At 32.9% G+C, this 20,971-nt stretch overlaps 1 long non-coding RNA gene across 1 annotated transcript; it reads left to right on the top strand.

Annotated features, from left to right (window-relative positions):
- The first annotated feature begins 3,237 nt into the window (after window positions 1–3,237).
- On the top strand, window positions 3,238–5,282 carry LOC136070196 (uncharacterized). Its single transcript, XR_010631484.1, has 2 exons — window positions 3,238–4,462; window positions 4,652–5,282. It is a non-coding gene; the product is annotated as an uncharacterized LOC136070196 (long non-coding RNA).
- Window positions 5,283–20,971: the final 15,689 nt, after the last annotated feature.

Below are 20,971 nucleotides of genomic sequence, written 5' to 3'. Positions count from 1 at the left end.
GTTGACGGACTTTCTTGTCGTACTTTCTTGCCGCTGGAGATGGAGCAGGACCGTCACAATACCAATGAATAGTATCAAGGGTGACGAGCTTTGCCCAGGTCCTTTCCTCCGACGATGTCTTCTTGAAAATCTTTTCCAAGAAGTTGAACTCTTCAAGTTCTATCTGGGGGCGCTGACGGACTGAAAAAGTAGACGGTTGTAAAATTTAGTGAAAATTAAAACAAGTGAAGTAAAGATATAGATAAGATGTTTTTGTATGACGGGTATACCAGACTCGGCTAAAATGCCCCACGTCGCGTCTACTGGCATGTAATCCGTCTCCCCAGGACGGCATATCCAACCGTCTCCTTCTATGAAGAAGTAACGGCTCTTCCAGTCTCTGTTTGAATCTGGGGTTTCAAAGATGACCTTCAAGAGGGAGCTCCTGGGGACGAAGCTATACATTCCCCTCGACTTATCTATCTCGTCTGGACGGTAGCAATGAAGGAATTCCCTCACCGTCAGCCTACGCCTACCGTCCGACATGGCTCCGTACAGCACCTCCATGGCAATAAAGACTCGCCAAGCGTTGGGGGATATCTGGCTGACGGACAATCCCAAATATTGTAGGAGTTCGCGATGGAGTGAACTCAGTGGGAATCTAAGGCCAGCCTTGAGCACCTGCTCATATATCCTGACACCGTCGACCCCCTTGTAATAACACTTCTCAGACTTATAGGGTAGACGGATGGGGATATATTCAGGGATTTGGTAGTTGTCCCTAATGGTGTTGAAATGCGGCTCCTTGATTTTTGAAGTAAATGCGTTGACCGTCCACTCCGGCAGCATGACGAACTGCCTAAGTCCGTCCGCTCCCACGACGGATCTATATTCCTCTACTTGCTCTTCATCTATTTCTACGATTTCCAGATCCTCATTTGTTGAGGAAGGGGAAGATGCAGACGGACTCCTATCGTCGCTCAAATCCTCTCGGTCTTTATGACCTGACGGATACACCTCCTCATAACACTCACCGTCGCGTACGACGGACTGGTTACTTGACGCACTAGACATTTTCCTACAGGTAAGGACAAAACCTAAGGCTATAATGGATATTACAAAACATGACGGGAAAGAAAGGGAGATGTTTTTCATTTAAGGAATTAAAAATAAGACGGATAGAATTTGGCTTACCTGGAAAAAGCAGATAGAACGGACGTTTCTCTGACGGTTGCAGTGGATGGACGGTCTCTCTCTGACAGGTGCGACGGTCTCTCTCTGACAATGAAATTCTTTCTGAAAGTGAAAAATGAGAGGGGGAGGAGGTGGTATTTATAAGAGAAGTGCACGGAAGACGAAGCGACGCCTCGATCCCATCTAATGGCCTGTAAAAACGTGGCACGTGTCGATGGCCATTTAATGCATTTCAGGCCTTGTCGATCGCCAGATTGCTAACTGTTTAAACTCTTACCGTCATCCTTGGTTAGTGAGACCGACGACCCACAGCCCCTTTCAACCGTCATTCCTCAGTATCATCGTCACCCCATGATTCCGTCCACTAAAGTATGACGGACCCATGAGGTGAGGGGGCAACTGAAGAGGAGGAATTTGGGCACAAAATGGGCCTAACGGTCCGTTACTGTGGGCCGAATATGGACGGGCCCGATATAGGCCCAAAAGGCCATAAGGACTTTTGGTAAGAGATGCTTGCGGTCCACGTTAGATGTAAGGGTCTTGTAAGGAAGGAGTTCCGCGATCTACGATGAAGAGGATTCCTACATGGAAACGACTTCTACTCCAAGTAAGAGTAGTCCACCCTCTACCACTATAAAAGCTCCATAACCCTCATTAATCAAGGTACGCATAATTTACCCTCTCTAGCACTCTAGAGTTGTGAGCATATTTTCTGACTTAACCTTCGGAGGGTATTTGGCCGGCACCACACCGGTGCTCTCTGTAAGGTTTCCCCTTCTTTGTGTTGTGCAGATCGATATTCAAGCGCATAGGTACCGTGTGACTCATTGGTGAAATTCTTGACTTCATCAAATTCTATCCAGTTAAGCGTATTTGATGAGAATGAACTCAGTAATTGTATCAATAGAGGCCTTCAGCATTGGTTTCAAAGCTACTTTCAGGTCTCTCTCTCTTTCACACTCACACTCTCACTGTCTCTCTCTCACTCTCTCATGAGGCTCCATATTTTCTATTTTACAGGGCTGCTCTAGTCAACGCTATATTTATAATGATTGTTTTCCTAAATGTGAAATTCCGGAGTGGTTTTGCCGTCAAAGTGGTTCTTTATTGAGAATCCAGCTAATTCCAAATCTTTATACTAAGTCTAACTGGATAGCAATTGCTCTATTTATTACATTCACAGTGCACAAGCATCCAATTCTCAATCTTGACAATTCGGCTAGAAATTTCTCATGGCTTTTCTTGTTCTTTGAGAAGTGACATGGGCAGCTGGACGGTGTCAAATAAACATTACATCACTGAGTCTGAACACAACAAATTTATTTGGTTAAACCAACGAAAATTCATTTGGATCATGCATGTACCTCATGCTCGATTTTCAGATAAGTTGAATTGTAGCAATCTCTTAACAGCTTTATTTGGTAGTGATAGCCAAGACTTGATGGTGCAAACTGTGGTTACGGTCTTGTGACCAGCAAAATGTGGGAGAGTTGGTGCAAACATTAGTCCAATGCTCAACAATGTTTTCTGATAATTCCAATCTCATCCATCAATTTACTGCTCATCAATCTAGAACAAAGCAGCAGAGCCATGATGATGATAATGTTGAGGGGAAACCAGTGGAACTGGTGGATCTAATGGGACATTGAGAGGGCTTCAGGAAAAAATAAAGCAGCAGACCCATGATGATGATGAAGATGAGGGAGAAACCAGTGGAACTGGCAGATCTAATGGGACATTGAGAGTGCCACATTATCAGGAAAAAGTTTGTGCAGCTTGCTATCAAAAATTCATTGATGCCGGGGGGCCAACCCATTATTGTCATCGTCGAGAACACTCTGAGGTACCTCTCTGTTTCTCTCATGACCTTTATATGTCTAATTTACAAGACTTTCATTTACGCTTTACACCATCTATAGCCTTCTATACCATTGTTAAAGAGAGCACAACTTTTTTGGTGCCTATTTTATAAATGATCCAAAATACTCTTATACATTAATTATAATAAGTTTAAAAACTTAAACTAATAAGATCAAATAAAAAATAATGAACCTCAAACATCTAAGATCCCAGAGTTATTCAGCCATTACGCTTCTGGATCCTCAATGGCAATCCAGTTACCTTCAAATTTGCATAATGATTCTAATTGGCTGGGATTTGCTATATGTGCTGCATTTTCAGTCCAAGAGGATCCAACTGAGTTTCTTGACAATCTGGAAACTGAAATTCCCCACCACCTTAGTTGTCTGTTTGATATGGATATAGGTGGTTTGAAACCTCTCCATGTACATAGCACCTTTAAAGAAGAACTCAAGTGGTTACATCTACATGGATTCATTTGGCTATCCTATATACCATATTGGTGGCTTTCAGATGAGATAAATCAATGCAACCACATAGAGGTCTCAATTGCAAGCGACTGGCCAGGCTGGATTGTACAGAAGTGTGGACTTCGTCTTGTGTACCTACAAAATGAGCAAGAGTTTTGGCAAATTCGATTCCACTTAAGGGCTTCACTTTATGACAATTGGGACATCATTCGTGAAGATTTAGTGGAACACCGACCATTAAAATCATCCTCAAAAGCATCCTCAAATCAAACATTCTCTATGAATAAATGTTTTCCTCAAAGTGAAATTCCAGAATGGTTTAGGCATCAACGTACAGGCCCTTCTCTGTCTATCCAGCTCCCTTCAAATTTCAGTAATGCTAGTACTTGGATAGGACTAGTTTTATGTGCTTCATTTTCAGTCCATGAGCATCCAACTTTCACAAGTGATAATCTGGATTCAGACATTTCCCTCCACCTTATTTGTCATTTGGATGCTGAGAAAGGTAGCCTAGAATCTCCCCTTCTCTATCAAATCACTGAATAGAACTTCACGTGGTTAAATATACAGGGACTCATTTGGCTATACTACATACCCCGTGGGTCATTGTCAAATTTTTTAAATCAGAGCAGTCAGATTGAGGTTTCAATTGGAAGCGACTTCCCAGGTTTGATGGTGAAGAAGTGTGGGCAACGTTTCTTATACCATCAAGATGTGGAAGAGTTTGAGCAAACGATCATTAAGTGCTCTACTGTGCCTTTTTACAATATGGAACTCATCCATCAATCATTAGCTAGTGATTCTCCAAATGATAAGCCAAAGAATGAAGCTGGTTGTTCTTATGAGGATCCAAACCTTGGAAGGTTGAGAGGACCCATTTACCCGGAGCAAAGCAGTAGAGATAGATCTATCTTGAAGATCAACACCCTGATAATCAACTCAGCAAAAGTGATTTACAGGTAACAAACTAATGTGTATTTCCTTTCAAATTACTATCAAGCTCCCTTCTAGTTCAGTCATCAATGGCATTGTCTGATCCCCCTTATAAGGAGAGCCATAGTTGAATCACCCCCTCTTTTATTGATTTTAACAATTTTGAATTGTTGGAAAAATTCTCTCTCATTGAACATCATGTTCCTATTTTACAGGAATTTGATCGAAGTTTGGTGTATAATCCTTGTTTTCCTCCATGTGAAATTCTTGAGTGGTTCAACCATCATATTGGCGAGCCACCAGTGACAATCCATCTACCTCTAAATTTATATGATGATAGTACTTGGAGGGGACTCGCTCTCTGTGTTTCTTTCTCAGTCAACATCAAGGTTCCTACTGCCATCCTAGACATTCTTAATTAAGAAAATGCTCATCATGTTGATTCTAATATTATTGTCATTTGGAAAGCAATGTTGGTTCTTTGGAGCCTCTCCATGCCTATTGCCTTACTAAAGAAGATGTCATGTTGTTACATCTAGGTGGATTCATGTGGCTATCCTATATACCACGTAGCTCATTTCCAGATTGGTTGAATCAATGTAATCACGTTGAGGCTTCAATTGTTAGCAATTGCCCAGACTTGACGACTCACAGTAGAAAAAGAAATAAGCAAAACCTCTCCATGCTCAAAGAGAAAGGCAAGCATGTGCTAGAATAGCATCTCCTCTTATTGTTCTGCTGCTTTTCTTAGCGGTTCTCCCTTCTGCTCTCAATTACAAGTCTAACTAGACACTCATAATCTCTGCTGCTTAGTTAACTCAATATTGGTCTCGAGTTTCTTGTTCCTTGGACTAATGTGAGCACTATCTTTAGTTTTTGCATTAATAGGAGGCAACAAAGGCATTGCCACTAATAGTGAGCTGTTAAAAATATGATTTAATTTTATTGGAAGGAACGATTAAAAGCTAACTCTTTATTTGCACATTTTCTTCGTTTTAGGGGAATAAATGCATGTTCATGTAGTAATCACTAGAAAGTGATCTCTATGTTGAGATAATTGAGTAGAAAACAATTATCATAAACAATAATGTGACTTCTACACCTTGGAAACACTTTTTGTAAGGTGATAATTGCCCACACAGAGTTAAGAAGTTAAGAAGGTAGGCTTAATTGGATTTGTATATAGTAGCTGATTGGAATAAGGTTGTCATCTTAAAGAACATTTGGAGCCTATTCACTTGGTCAGGTTTCTGTGAGTAGCCTAGGTGCATAGGCATTTACTGAGAAATAAGTGCTTCCGTATAGTGAAAATACCCAAGAAATTCCTTTGTTCATTGTTATGATTTTTAATAAATTGAAATTCCTTTGTTAATTGTTATTGATTTTTAACAACAATTTATTGTTTGCTTTAAAATGGTAATAATAATAATAAGGAGGGGAAAAGGAAAGTAAAATGGTGGATAGAAGATTGTGCCTGGAGGAAAAGATGGACAATTTTTTTTGAATTATTTTTATAATAATTCAATTTTTACCAAGTGGAGGAGAGGAGATTTTTTTTATAAATTTTACAACAAGTGAGGGAATGAGGATTTGAATTATGGTTCTCCTCAGTCCTCATAAAGGAGATCATTCAATACCACTGAACTACAAAGCTTTTGGTTGGAGGAGAGATTTGATTCATTTGAACTTAAATTGAAGACTGACGAACTAATAAGTAATTTGTCATGTTGGCACAAAAAGTTATTAAAAAAAAATAATAATAGAGAAAAACAATATGTACCTATAAAAGTTGACATTTACCAACTGTATCATTCATAGTAAATTAATATTAGAGGACAAAGATTGGATCAAATGCTTTGTGCAACGAACCTGTCAGAATTATGACACATGTTCACTTTTAATCACATGTCATGATCTTGACGGTCATTGGACCAAGCCAAGTCCAATTTTAGGTACCATGAGTTTTATATATTGTTTTCAAATCAAGGTAAATATTTGGACCACTAGCTTCATGCATCTACTTCATAGACACCAATTTTACTTTTGTTCTATTTCCCTCTTATATATTATACTACCGTCATGTTAATTCTTCACTGAATTATCCATTACTATTTAGCTATCATCTCATACAATCAATTTCACTAGCAACAGGGTATAATAATACATGTGTTTATATGAAAATCAACAAGTTCGAACACCCAATCGTAAAAGGTTCGAATCAGTGCTAGCTTAATACTAAATGCAATTGATGCAATTGCCTAAGGCCCCAAGTATACAGAAGGCCTCAAATTTTAATTTGGTTAAGCCTAAATATTAACCAATAAATAGATAAAAATGCTGCTTTCACAAAAATTTTCACAACACTTTTACAAAATATCCTAAGTAGCAAATTGTTATAGGCCGTTATTGATGGCAAAAAAATAATTTTAGTGATGGGTTCTATTGTGAATGTAGTACTTCTCAAAAGTTTTCACAATAATTGAGTTAACAAATTTTTACTAGTTCTCACCTAAGTCCATCACTAACATTACACTTTTACTTACCAATATCATTCTATCACATCAATAGGTATGAAAATTTTTGTCAAATTTTTTTGTGTTATAGACTTTCTATATATATGTATATATAAAATTTCTACATGGTTCATGTTAATTAGTAATAATTTTGCATCTAAAACAAGATAATGGATTTTAAATAATATTTAATTTTTTTAAGTCATATTTAAATATATAAAAGGCATCAATTTTATTTTTTGCCTTAGGCCCCCAAATATATCAAGCTACCCTAGTTCGAATAAACTTGAGATTCCAAACGCGTAATCTAAGTCTAACAACTCTTTTTTGCTCAAAAAAAAAAAAAAAAAAAGGTCTAACAACTCTTTAGAATCAAGGCAATATTACAAAACACAAAAGCATCTTCCTTCTTAGCAATCAAAAGCAAATTAGGAAACACATAGTTTAAATTTTGTTCCCAACACCAAAAATTATAGCAAAACCTAATCCTCATATTAATTCTAATCCCAAATTAACAAAAGCAAAGAACAAACCTAATACCAAATAAGTCAATATCGTACCGATACCAACTGTACTAGCAATATATATTGTATTGGCCATCAAATAAGTTGCTACTCCTCTAAAATATATCATCAGATAAAATATAAGGTCATATTGGCAATTTTCGAGTGTTTCACCCAGAATAGATGTTTCAATCAATACAATAGAAGATATTTTAAAATTAAAAAAAAAATGTCACAGAAAATATTATTAAAACTAATGCATTGGGTTAGTGTATTTAGGGAGCTCATAATATATATGGATTTGATTATAAAGACATATATATATATATATATATAGACACACACGCGCATGCATAAGTATACAAAGAGCAGTAACCTAAAATAGAACATCAATATCAGCTAGTACCAAAATATTTCATTCTCCTAGTGAAATCGAAACAGCCTTCAGTACAAAATTGACTCTCTTACTTAATACTACTCCAAAGACTAGTCTATATGGCCTGCATATCTCCTAAGAAACCCATTTACTTTAAGCCTTTCTATATTTTTAACACAATTGCAAGTCTCCAAATTTCATCCCTTCCCTCCTAACAAAACTTTAAGACCATTTATTCAACAAAGATTAGTTAAATATGCAGAAATTATGATGAATTAAAAATAAAATAAAATAAAATAAAAGTAGAAAGAAAACATAATAGTGTACATGGTTTGGCTTTGTGGCCTATATTCACGAGACAAGAGCCTAATGAGTCATATTTTTTTGTACATTTTTCTTGATAATACATTACAATAGAATCCATTGTTATAATGGGATTACATACAAAAAAAATAAAAAAAATAAAAAATAAAACATTTGGACATGAATTTTTGAATTGCATATTAATTGTCTCAATCCAACAATTTTCTGTTGTAATCAAATATAATTTTCTCTTGAAATCAATGTCTTGATTTGGTGTTCAAAGACCTGGAAAGTGAAATATGGATTCTAACAAAAAGACACTCAATTTTCTTACCCTAAACAACTCACCATACTTCACAGGGTACACCAATTTCATTTGTCCCACCCGATTATGTTGCCACATGGGTTGGAACTATTAAAAGAGATAGAAACTGGGTGGGGAGGCTCAACAAAGTACTCAAAAGAAGCATGAGCCTTCCATCATTAGACAAATAAATTCCCCCATTGGCCTAACATTCTTCTCTCTCATGCTAGTGTTTGATTCTCACTTTATTCAATCCAACAAAATCTCTCCAAATAAAAATCCTTTAACAAACATTCACATATGAACTTAGTGTATTACAATATTATTTTTCTTCTAAGTATGGTGGGGGATTCAAATCTAAGTACTCCCTATTCAAAAAAAAAAAAAAAATCAAACAATGTTATTGATTTAGACTATTAGCTTCTTTACTTTCTTTTACCAAAGCTCTGAATATTATAACCCTAATTATCCCCCAAACTCAGTTCTCTTCCCTCCATCCACAAAGAGATGTACCGTAAATTGGACTCTCATTGTGGCATTCACACTAGTCTGAACATGAACACAATGTTAGGTTGTGGGCTATCACATTTCAAGGGCAATTTTCAAAAGAATAATCTTTGACTCTAAGAATATTCCATTGCAATGAGCTGTCCATGGTGTGTACGTAGGACTCATCACTTATCAGTGTGGCTATATATGTTTTAAATGTGAAGGCATTTTATGATATAATTGATGAAAGAAAAAATGTGTTTTTATAACCCAAAAACATAAATAAAAAAAGTTCTTGGTTCTCAAACCAATCAAAACAAGACTACCTACCAAAATCCTATCAAATTTTATATTAGGTGTGTGGGCTGTGCATGTCTTTGTCCTGGACAAGCCAAGTGCCATGAACATGTTCACTTATAACACGTTATCCTAATCTTACCAGTGGTCCAGTGCCAATCTTAGTTGTCCCAAATATGAAAGCATAAATTGTTGTATTAGGCTTTTATGTTAATCCTAGCAAGACAAATCTGAAAGCTTTGGCTCCCTCACCATTCCCTTTTGGACTCTAATCAGTTAATTACAAAATCCTTAATTATAGTTTCTTTGAACATCTCACAATCCAGATCAATGTTTACGTGTGACTCTTTGAATAAAACAACGTTTATTAAAGGATTACTTATTCAAAAGAAAAAGAAAAACAGCGTATAGTTCCTAACTTTCAATGATGTTGTTGTCCTTGTGGATCTAATTTTTTATTTTCCACCTTTCCTTGTTCTTTTCTGTACTTTTGGCTTTGGGGCCACGCCAACGACCCAAACTCAAAGCGACAAAATCCACGTGGAATCTATAACCCTTTAAACTCATTAGTTTATGGAGTTCACTTGAGATAAAATCCTAGGATATGAGCTAGATTTAAGGATATTCTATAACCTATGGTAAAAAACGACTGTTTCAATTTTTTTTTTTTAAATAAAATGTTCATATTTATTTATTGTACATGTTAGTAATCAATGTCGTTTTAGTATTAATTCTAAACAGTAATTTATACGGTAAAATACAAGTTTGGTCCCTATAATTTCAAATGTGTCAATTTAATCCTAATCTCATGAAAAAAGCTACATGATTAACCAAACACAAACCCACATTATAAACTTAGAAAAAATAGAGGAAGCCCAATTAAGCAGGACCCACACCCATTCATCAAAAACTCACCAAGAGGATTGATCTCCCCATAATATGCAAGTAATTCAAGTTGCCTAATGATGCGAATCATGCTCCTCCAAATGCCAAGCAAAATCAACTAAACATTATCACCACATACACCATCAGCGACGTAACACCCTGAATGTCCTCCTTCATGAACTTTGACAATGAACCATTTGCCCTCAACACCCCTCATATTCCAAGCAATCTCTCCCAAATTCATACCCGCACTGCCACCAATACTTTCCTTGCACTTCTTCTTAGAGCTAAATTGCATGAAAGCCAAACCGAGCATGTCATCTGAGTAAGGGTCATCAAATAGCCCATGGCCCACGGGCCGACCCAAAAACCCGACAGTCCATTGGGCTAATGGGCGGCCCAGCCCGTTGTTATTGAGACCCATGGGTAGCCCATTAGCCCAGTGGGTTAGGCCGTGGGCTAGTTTTTATGCCCATGAGCACCCAGTGGGCTAGCCCGGTAGCCCAGCCCGTTGGCCCAACCCATTGCCCAGTCCAATAACTTAGAATTTTTAACAAAAATATATAGGAAGTATATGAAGGATTGATCTTGAGATATTATAATAGAATTTCTTAAGAAAACTCTCCTAACCACTAAGATACTTAAAGTAATTGTACTAAACTTAGTTTACTAAATATATATTTTTCTAGTAGTCTAGCAAATTTGAATTAACCATTTGATTTTTTTTATTAAAGATAAAAATAAAAAAACTATTTGAAGCCTTATTTAAAAAAAATTAAATAGATTTGACGATAAAAAAAATTGTAATTAAGTATTAAATTTTTTGATTCTTTCCTTTTAAAAAAACTAGATTGATTATTCCCTTATTAAAAATTGATTATTTATTTCTAAAAATAATAAAATAATATGCTAACACAATCTCATGGGTAGCCCATTAGGCCTAACTTAGTAACCTAGCCCATTAAAGACAAAATGGGCATTGCCCATGGGCAGGGTCATGGGTTGAGGTTTTCTCTTTTGGCCCAGCCCGACCCCGCCCGTTAACTAGTTAATAGCCCATTATGCCCAGCCCATTGTGCCCTTGGGCCAAGTAAAAATGGGTTGGGTCAGCCCAACCCGGCCTATTGACGACCCTTACATCTGAGTACTCCACCGTAGCTTTCCACTAGGCATGTCTTCCCATTCTCATTGTACGCTTTTAGCTTTGGCATCACCAAATCCATGCGAGAGGAAGAAGAGGTGAGAGAAAAAAGATTAGAGAAATTCATTTATTGTTTATTGTTCCTCTACCGGAGGTTTTTTATGGCCAGAGAAATTATGAAAACCTTGGGAAAATGTGGGAAAAGGATGGAAATTGGGTTTTGAATTCTGGGTTTTTAACCTGTTTAGTTACCAAGAAAGCAAAAGAAAAGAAAAAGAAAACTTTCAAACATGAAAATAAACTAATTCTAAATATTTTATTTTTAGATTAAGGAGACATGACATCTTATGTGGCATAAAAATAATATTTTAATCTCACCGTTAATCACATCAATTTTTTCAATCCACTACTTAACGACTGAGACTATTTTAACACAATATCAAAAAGGTTAGAGACTTAATTAAAACATTTGAAACGTTAGGAACCAAATTGAAAAACAATGTAAAGAGTAGGGACTAAACTTGCAATTTACCCTAATTTAGAGAAATCCAACCACAAAAAAAAAAAAAAATAAATATATATATATATATATATAGCAACAAAAAGATACTCAGATGAGTAAAATGTCCTCACTAAGAGCAAGAACAACCTTTGCCACTTCGGGGGTGTTTGGTGGTACATGCACTTAAACAACAATTTTCAGTGTTTAAACATTGAAACATTTATTTCTACAATATTTTTTAACCCACATGTATTTTCACAACACTTAAACAACGATGCTAAAAAATTTTAACCAAACAGGCCTTCATTTTCTTTGCTTTGTGTTTAAAAGTAATTGATTTGCCTAAATTATAAAAGGCTTTATTCAACTCTTTGGAACCAATTTATTTGTACAAATAGATTCCAAAGATGCACATTCTTGCATGATCATACATTTGCCTAGCCCTAAACCCAGTTAAGGTCTTTGGCCATATTACATAGCATTTTCTCTATACAACTATATCTTTATATGTTTAAAATATGCGGAAATAAAAAATGAGTAATGAATTATGTAAATCTAGCAAGTTAATTATCCAAACCAGCTTCATGTCAATGAATGAATCAGTGAGATAAAGATTAATTTGAACTCATGATATATATCAGTTTTAAGGTGGAAAAAATACCACCAACCAAGGCACTATTTTTTATTAACTAGAAATTAATATAAACAATACAATTAGTCTCACATGAATTCATATTTAAAATTATAATTAGGTTTGGGTTCAAGTGATTGTCTAACAATAATGGTCTCATTTATGGTGTCTCATATCAATAGTTCGAATCTTACCTCCCCCTTCCTCACTATCTACTTATTAAAAAGCAAAAATAAAAAGCGCAAAATTAGCTAAATGGTTATTAACTCTCCGCGTAGTGTATCACTCATAACTTAATTATTATCCCAATAAATTGTGAAATTTTGTTGTTTATCCACTATTCTTTGAACAAAAACAATAGTATTTATGTAAGGATTACTTATCAAAAAATAAATAAATATTATTATCCCAATAAATTGGGAAATTTGTCATTTTTATGTGTTACTCTTTGAATAAAAACAATGTTTATGTAAGGATTACTTATCCAAAAATAAAATAAACACAGTCTATAGTTTCTTACTTCCAAAGACGTTGTACATCTAATTTTTTATTTTCCTTCTTTCCTTGTTCTTTTCCTATACTTTTTGGGCGACGCCGACGACCAAAACTCAAACCAACAAAATCAACGTGGAATCTATATTCTATAATGACCCTTTAAATTCATTATGTTATAGAGTTTACTTGAAATAAAATCCTATAGGATATTAGTTGGATGGAAGGGATTAGGTTATTCTAATTTTGGTACTGTTTTAGTTTTTAGTTTTTTTTTAAAATAAAATTTCCGTATTTATTTATTATATAGGTTAGTAATCAATGTCATTTTAATAGTTGTAAAAAATAATTTATACTATATAGTGTGACTTGTAATTTAACTTGGAGTGGTATTTGTGAGTTCTAGTTAGCTTAGTTAGTAAAGTCTCTCATCAAAAAAATATATATATATCTAACTTTCAATATCTACCTACACCAAAAACCAATTAATACATTGGTTTGATGATAAAGAGTTATTACCAGGAGTGGACATCATAAATTAAAACTATTTAAAAAATAAATAAAAAACTTGACGTGGTTTTTTTTTTTTTTAGAAGAAAGCTATGAATTCGCAATAAACTTAGCATCTTTGATAAAATAACCAAAAGAGGACATAGAAGTAGACTCCTCTTTTAAAGAGTAGATGACAATCTCCAAAAACTAATTAGTACATTGGTTTGATGATAAAGAGTTATCATCAGAAATAGGGATGGAGCTAGGATTTGGAGTTAGGGGGGCAGTTTTATTCTTAACTATATGCAGTGGCTTCGGCTTTCGGCTCTATTGCTTAGCTGGTAAAAGTTTTCTTTTATTATTATTTTTTTTATGTGTGTGTAGAGCATGTATTTTGTTGGTAAGGATAAAATTATTTTGTTTAAAGTTTTTAAAGGACTAAGTTGTTTGTTTTTGGTAAAATTGGTTGATTAGTCTTAAATTTTTTTTTTTTTTTTTTTTTGCTTTGCTATTGCCTATTGGTAATTTTTGTTGTTGGGCTAATATTTTGGGCTTGTATTTATTTATTTTTTTTTAAGATTTTAGATTTATAAATTTTTTTTATGAACTTTAAAAGGAGGAAAACACTAGATCTACAAATTTTTGTTGTGATTAATGGTTATTAGTAAGTAAAAAAGTGATGTAAGTGGTGAACTCAGATGCAAACCAGTAAGAATTTGCTATCTCAATAGTCTGTAAAAATGTTGTAAAAAAGTTTGTAACTGTAACATTTCTCTTATAATGACTAATAAGGGGGACAAAATGTAATTTTATTGAACGAAATTGCTAAAATTAGTACCTAAATATATAGTTATATAATTATATTATTTTAAAAAAAAATTAGGGGGGCACATGAATGGCTCTGTCCATGATCAAGAGTGGACATCATAAGTTAAAATTATCTTTAAAAAATTATAAAACTTGACTTGGTATTTTATTTTTATTTTTTTTAAGAAGAAAGCTATGAATTTATAGTAAACTTAGCATCTTGGATCAAATAACCAAAAGAGGACATAGAAGTAGACTCCTCCCTTAAAGAGTTGATGACAATCTTCGAGTCATATACTACTTGCTACGGAGGTAGTGTTGAGACTACTATCAAGGAGGTAGTAGGTTTCGAGCTTCTATCGATAGGTATTGAGATAGTATCGAGATTGCTATCGAGAGGTATCAAGATTGCTATCTAGGTACATGCTGAAAATGCACTTTTCTCGAGCAAATTTTGTGTCTTCAACTTAATCTTCAATTACAGCTCCAAAACACATCAAAACTCAATAAAAGACACATTATTCGACATGGTTTGACAATACCAGAACACATGACCCTAACAGAAATTTATATTTTATCTTTCAAAATTTGTTGGTAGTAAAAAAAATACATTAATTGATTAATTGCAATATTCTTAAAAACATAGAAGGAAAGATAAAGGATGAATTGAACGTATGTATTAGATAAACGTAAGTGGTTAGTCGATACGTTGGAAAACTTTATTATGAGGATCATTAATTGTTTCTGTAGGGTCAATTTTTGTAGCTCAAGCCCAAGAAGGTATGGATTTTGAGCCCACCGAACCCAAGACAATAAATTTGTAGAGAGTGAGTGAAAGAGCTAGGCTAACAATGAATTAACAGTATAAGACAGCAGTGTTTGTGGATAGATTTGTATTCAAACGTGCTCGGACAGAGGCAAATGTAACGTCCGAAGAGGAGTTTGTATTCAATAAAGTTAGGTTACAATTCTTGGAACTACCATTCTGGAAAAATTCCCTCCATTTCCAGAGGCATTCTCCTCTTATATAGTACCCCCTTCCTACATCTTCACCGTCCACTTGTTCATCATCTAGACGCCCACTTGAGTGCATGTCCCATCATGCACCATCTTTAGCTTTGTGTGGGTGGTGATAGCTGAGGGTGCACTGTTCAGGTGTCTTCTCCACATTAATGCGGCCAGGGAAGTAGGTGCAGTGCATTTAATGCGGTGGTTGAAGTCTGTCTCCTTGATATTTCTCCATTCCTGTTATCTTCATGCGTGTCTGAGGTTCATTTCCCTCCTTACATTTGTCAGAAGGATCACTTGAGATTTCCACACACCTGTCGAGCCAAGATTCTTCGGATCCGAGGATATTGAGCTCCTTGGATAAGTGAACATCTCCTCGGATCGTGCACGTGCTCCACTCCAGACATGCTCCCTTTACATGGGCTTCTAACTGAGCGTTTTCGTCTCTTCGGACAAAGAGTCGTCCTCAAATAGGGCCTTGGGCCCAATACGTTAAGTTGGGCTTTTCACCCCCCACAGTTTCTTTTTCCTATATTTAATAGGGCATTGTAAGAGAGTTGCTCATGCTTTGGCAAGAACATTACAAGATGAGGACTACATAGGGCTCCCAACTTTGGCTTGAGGATTGTCCTCCTTTTATTCTATCCCTTTTAAAATTTGATTTTCATTCTCAAATCTCAATAAATCGACTATAGTTTATAACAAAATTCAAAATTAAAAATTAAAAACTTATTTTGTAATTAATGAGACAATCTCAAAGAAGTTTTTTATATTTATCTTTATAATCTTTTTAGAAGGAATCTAGAAAAAGAGTTTGGAACCCTTAAAATTTAAAAATAATTTGTAAGTGCACAAGATTAGTTGATGTAGTTGATTAATTAATAACATGGAATTTTTTTTTTTTTTTTTACTATTACTTGTTAAAGTAATGTTATTTTAAATGTTTTTTCTAAATAATTGTTTTTGGTTTATTTTATTAACTGATCCCGTTTTGTGATGTGATGTGGTGTTTAGAATTAATATTTAAATCCAAATATTTTGTATCTTCGGCCTGTTTAATAAGAGGATTTAAATAATTTTTTTTTTTTTTGAAAAACATAAAATGGTGGATTCCACACTTGAATCTATTGTTTAGCTAATATTTTCTAAATACAATTTTCATAAAATTATTTCTTATTTTCCCTGTTGAAAACAAGATTTTGAAAATGATCAAGAGGATTTTTTTTCAAGATATGTAAAATGTTTTTAATGGCATAACTATAAATAAAATGAAAATAGTGGACTCCATAGATTTGCCAAAACTCTTCTATATCTTAAATTAAGAAGCTTCTCTTTATCACAAATTTGAAGTTTTTCCTTATATAAAAATAAAAAATAAAAAAAAGGTACATTAGTTTTACTCCCACACTTCAATTTTGAAGCTTATAATTAATTATCCAAAAAAAAAAAGTAATCTACACACTACTTTCTATAATTTTTTTTTTAAAAAATCTCAAAGTAAAATGGTCTCCCAAACATCATTTAAAAAAAATATATATATATTTTGAAAATTGTTCTTAAAAGTGAGAGCTAAACACATATAATGTAAAAATTATTCTCTAAAAACTAGTTTCACATTCATTTTTTGAAAATTATTTTCTTATTGTTTTGAAAACAAAAACAAAAGTCCTCCTACCCAACATGCCCTTATTTATTATATGAAATTCATTCATATATTAAACAAAGTAGATTTTCAAGATATGTTTAAATTAACATTTTTAAAAAAAAATATGGAATGTCTAGGCTTTAGGAATTATCTTTTTTTTTTTTAATGGGAATTTTAGGCATTATCTTAGAATTATCTTTAAATTTTTTACACTTCATGAAAATCTCCTTGTAAGGATACCAATTAATTGAGTATGCAAATTGCTCATCATGTATTATTCCCTTTTGATAAGAAAAAGAAGGTATAAATATTTTATTGAACTACTCCATTAATATGCTTAGTTTTTACTTCACAATTCAAATTTAGATATTATGATACAATTGATTTTGATAAATAAAAATTTTAAAAAATTTACTAAAACTATTCCATAAAAAAATCCATTGAAAATGTACAATGGAATATTGTATTATTAATAAGTTTTTCAATGAAATTTGTATTTGAATTAATGATAAGAAATTTAGAAATTCTTTTAAAAAATTATGTTGGGATAAGATTCCCTCCGATTAAATCCTTCAATTTCCTCCAATTTTTAATAAAATGCAAGATACTTGACATTTATTTCTTTTGTGTGATTGATGAAAATTGAAAGAAAATTGAATATTTAAATAGGTGGGGATCTTTTTCTTATCTCAATCAAAATTAGAATAAACTAGATTAATTAATTGGAATTCTATAAGAGATGGGGTTAGGGGTTTTGAACCCAACACCTCATGGATTTCATGATATTTTCAGAAGTAAGAACAGTTATACCAACTCATTGAGATTTTAATTATTTAGTTTAGATATAAATGAGATTTGTTAATTTCAATATGAAATCAACAAATGGATAACTATAAATTTGACTATTTGTTGGTAGGTAGATCATGAGAGCTATTTGAACTTTAAGAAATACTCAATTAAAATTTTAAAGATTCACTTGGTCGATAACTATTGATGTAAAACAAACCCATCACTCATCACAATTTATATATTATGTAACAATGTAGTCATTGGCATAAAATATATCGATTTATGTTACATTAATAATTTACTTTTTAGTTGCCACTCCAAGAGAAGAGCTTTATAGTTTAGTAATATTGACTAATTTCCTTATGAAAATAATCGGAGTTCAAATTTCCATTTTCCAGTTCTTGTAACAATTCAATTATTTAAGAGATAAATTTCTTTTTTAAGGGAAAAAATAAAATTTACTTTTAAGTCCCATGCTATGATACAGGGAAGCACTTGGTTGATTTGGTACATTTGTTATAAGAGATATGTTATGTGAGACCAGAAATACTACAGGCAATGATAGAAAGTTCAGCCCTAGCTATTGTCAAAATGTTGACTTTATGAGGGTCATTAATTGTTTCTTTTTCCTATATTTCATTGGCAAGGACGTTAATTACAAGATGAGAACCCAAGATCTTGATCAGTGTTGGAGCATTTTAATATTAAATAATTAAAATGAATAAATGTTATAACATAAATGTAAAGATATGAGAGTGAATATGGAAGATGAGGAGTTAGTGAAAATGTTTAATCCTACATTGAAAATAAGAGAGACTATTTTATTCTTTTTAATTGTGGTGAGTAATGGGCTAACATGAATTGTCTCAAATATTAGGCTAAATATGTGCGCAAGGGGGAGGTGAAAGGTGGAAGTATCAAAAATGGAAATTAATATTCAACAATTAATCTTGTAACACCACCGCGTCTTAATCCAAATAGTGTTGTGTAATTTCTCTCTTTAAACATAATAAAATTCAGAAACATTATTCAGTTTCTCTTTGTGTTATTTCCATTATCATTGTGTTTGCACCAACAATCAATTTTTGGTGTAGGTAGGGATCAAATCTCAGATATTTTATTTAACCATCAGAGACATTATTAGTTGAGCTAACTGGGACCTACGATTTTAAATTAAGATTTCCATTCTTAAATCTCAATAAGGATGCCAGTTAAATGAGTATGCAAATTGCTCATCATGTATTACTCCCTTTTGATAAGGAAAAGAAGGCAGAAGTGGATTATTGAACTACTCCATTAATATGTTTTGTTTTTACTTCACAAATTAAAATTTGTCATTATGATACAATTGATTTTGATAAAATTTATATTTTTAAAAAAAAAAATTACTAAAATTGATTCCATTATAAAAATCCATTGAAAAGGTACAATGGAATATTATATTATTAATAAGTTTATCAATGAAATTTGTATTTGAATGAATGATAGTAAGTTTAGAAATTTTTTTTAAAAGTTTATGTTGGGATAAGATTCTCTTCCATTAAATCCTTCAATTTCCTCCAATTTTTAGTCAAATGCAAGACACTTGACATTTATTTAATCTTGTGTGATTGATAAATATTTGAAAGAAAGTTGAATATTTATATAGGAGTTGATCTTATTCTTATCCCAATCTAAATTAGAATAAATTAGCTTAATTAATTGGAGGAATCCCTTAGGAGATAGGGTTAGGGGTTTTGAACCCAACATCTCATGGATTTCGTGATGTTTTCAGAACTATTATAACAACTCATTGAGGTTTTAATTATTTAGTTTAGATATGAGCTTGTTAATTTCAACATGAAATCAACAAAAGGGTAAGTATATATTTGACTGTTTGTTGGTAGGTCGATTGTAAGAGCTATTTGAACTTTTTTGTTTAAAAAAAAAAAAATTCAATTAGAATTTTAATGATTCACTTGGTTGATAACTATTAACGTAAAATAAAGTCATCATTCATCACAACTGATTTATTATGTAACAATGTAATCATTGGCATAAATTTTATTGATTTATGTCACATTAAAAATTTACTTTTAGTTGCCACTTCAAGAGTTTTATAGTTTAGTGATATTTACTGATTTCCTTATGAAAAGAACCAAAGTTCAAACTCCCATTTTCCAGTTTTGATAACAATTCAATCATTTAAGAAAGAAATCACTTTTTTTAAGGGAAAAAAATTTACTTTTAAGTCCCATGTGTTAGAATTATAATTAAGTGATTAAATTCACAATTTCCTAAGAGCTTAAACTTTTGGGACAATCGGTAATTTAACATGGTATTAGAGCAGGAGATCCTAAGTTCGATCTCTGTCTTCACTCTACCTCCCATTTAAAATATTAAATTCCCACTTGTTGGACCCCCACTTATTAAGGGGAAGTTTAGGCCCACAAGTGAGAGGGAGTGTTAGAATTATGGTTAAGTAATTAAATTCACCATTTCCTGAGAGCTTAAACTTTTAGAACAATTGGTAATTTAACACCATGCTATAAACCATGGAAAGAAAAGACAGAAAGTAAAAGTATTCCTTGTAAGAATTGTTACTAGTATTGTAGGCGAGACTACAAGTGTTGGTAGTGAAAAACATGGTTGATTTGGTATATCTTTTATAACTTACTAGTATGTAACCCATAAATTGAAGTAGTTATTGATGTTAGCTTGAGTTATTAAATATATAAGATATTAGTTCGACTAGGATATTTAGAGGTACTAAAATGGTTTTTCTTTGCAATTTTCATGATATTAGTTATACTAAGTTTCTCATTACATTACTATTACGTATATAATTTTGAAAATTATTATTAGATACTACATATACAATATCAATTCACAATCATTATACGTGAAATTCTACTAAATACAAAACAAAATAAAAAATAATAGATTAGTTTAATAGTATCTCCTAAATTGAATGGAGATAGGTGCATGAGATCGTTCAGTTTAATTACAATTTTTTAGGTTCAAGATTTTCACATACAAAATATCTGAATAAAAAATAGTACAAAAAATATGCTCATTAGTTTAGAAAAAAAAAATAACAGCAAAAATCTAAACAATTTACTCTTTATGGAAAGCTAACAAAAACAAAATCCAATTTTGATTCTAATTGAATATATACACATTACCTAGTTAGTAATGGACCGTATATAGTCATGGTATATTACACAAATAACTTATAAATTTGAATTATTTTTAGTTACATAAAAAAATGGCCCATATATATAAAATCATCCAAACTCTTTTTTCCTCTAATTTTATATATAGAGTTAGATATATGATTAAGTGTTTTTTATGATTTATTTATATTGGACTCATCTTT

This window comes from Quercus suber, unplaced genomic scaffold (genome assembly GCF_002906115.3).
Source record: "Quercus suber isolate HL8 unplaced genomic scaffold, Cork oak 2.0 scaffold_13, whole genome shotgun sequence".
Taxonomy (NCBI): Eukaryota; Viridiplantae; Streptophyta; class Magnoliopsida; order Fagales; family Fagaceae; genus Quercus; species Quercus suber.
This window is presented reverse-complemented; position numbering and strand designations above follow the sequence as displayed.